The sequence below is a fragment of the Meleagris gallopavo genome, chromosome 16 (assembly GCF_000146605.3).
Source record: "Meleagris gallopavo isolate NT-WF06-2002-E0010 breed Aviagen turkey brand Nicholas breeding stock chromosome 16, Turkey_5.1, whole genome shotgun sequence".
Classification (NCBI taxonomy): domain Eukaryota; kingdom Metazoa; phylum Chordata; class Aves; order Galliformes; family Phasianidae; genus Meleagris; species Meleagris gallopavo.
In genome coordinates, this window is record NC_015026.2 from 7,237,059 (window position 1) to 7,238,329 (window position 1,271).

Below are 1,271 nucleotides of genomic sequence, written 5' to 3' on the forward strand. Positions count from 1 at the left end.
CTTGCTGGAAGCCATGTCGGGTATTAGCTGGTGGGTTCAGGAAGACAAAGACCCTGAAGGTTTTCCAGATTAATACAGTGCCTGTCCCTTCTTATCCCTTGGAAGGCCGTCAGAGAGCTACCGTTTCCCTCAAAATAAAACAAAATTAGAAGCATGTAGGGATCACAAGTATCACAGGGACTGAAGAGGGATTTCACACAGGCAGACGGACTGAGAAACGTGTGACGCAGAACTTCCCAGCCCAGCACACACGTCTGATCTCGAGGCAGACTGAGCTGCAGACTGCCTTTGCTCCATTACTCCTTTCCAACATTTTCCACACCCTTCTGCCAAGAAAACTCAGAGAGCTGCCTGCCATGTCTGGCAAGTTCTTCCTACTGCACAGTCCCCCCAGCTAGTGCAGGCAGGCACACAGCAGCACATCTGCAAAGCTCTGTCCTCACTCTGCACCAAGGGACTGCAACTCCTGCAATACCTCTAATAGGAGACAGTTAGGGAGCCTGCAAAGTGTGCTATGCATTTTGGGTCCTGCACAGGCAGACCAGCTCCCCAGCTCCCATGGAGTCTGGAAGCCTTTTGCCCTAAGCCATTTGTGGGTCCTTAGAGCTTGGTTGAAAATACAAGAAGTGGTTGATACTTGTGACTGGTGTTCCCACGTAACACACAAATACAGATCTCCTGAGCTCAGATGCCTGAGCTTTTCCCAAGGAAAAGGGATTGGGGAACAGAATTTGCTGATCTTTACCAGCGTGACCCAACCCATTTCTTGGAGTCAGTCCAATACACTGATCAGTCTGATGCCCAGGAGAGTGGCACAGCCATTCCTCTCCCACAGATTAAACTCCTTCCAATCCAGTTAACTTCAGGGTTTTGTTTTTGTTTCTGTTTTGTTTTTTTTGTTTTGTTTTTTTTGTTTTTTGTTTTTTCTCTCCAAAGAAACCCTCTCTCAATGGCAGTATCAGAAGAGGAAAAACCTTCAACTTCAAACACCAAAAGAGGACACCTCCCACAGCTGTCACACTCTGGGTTTATGGGTCTTTTCTCAAAGCATTTAGCACGAATTTCATATATTCTTATTACATTCCGAATCATCAATTATTACACCACTTTTAGGAAGCCACCTGGATCCCAGCTCCTACATTCAACCCTATTTGAGCAAATGAAAATCTACATCTGAGGTGTCTCAATTTTTTTTTCTTTAATTTCCTGCTGTATGAAATATGAGGAGCAATAAAATCAAATCCTTGGAAACAAATGACAATCGTTTAATG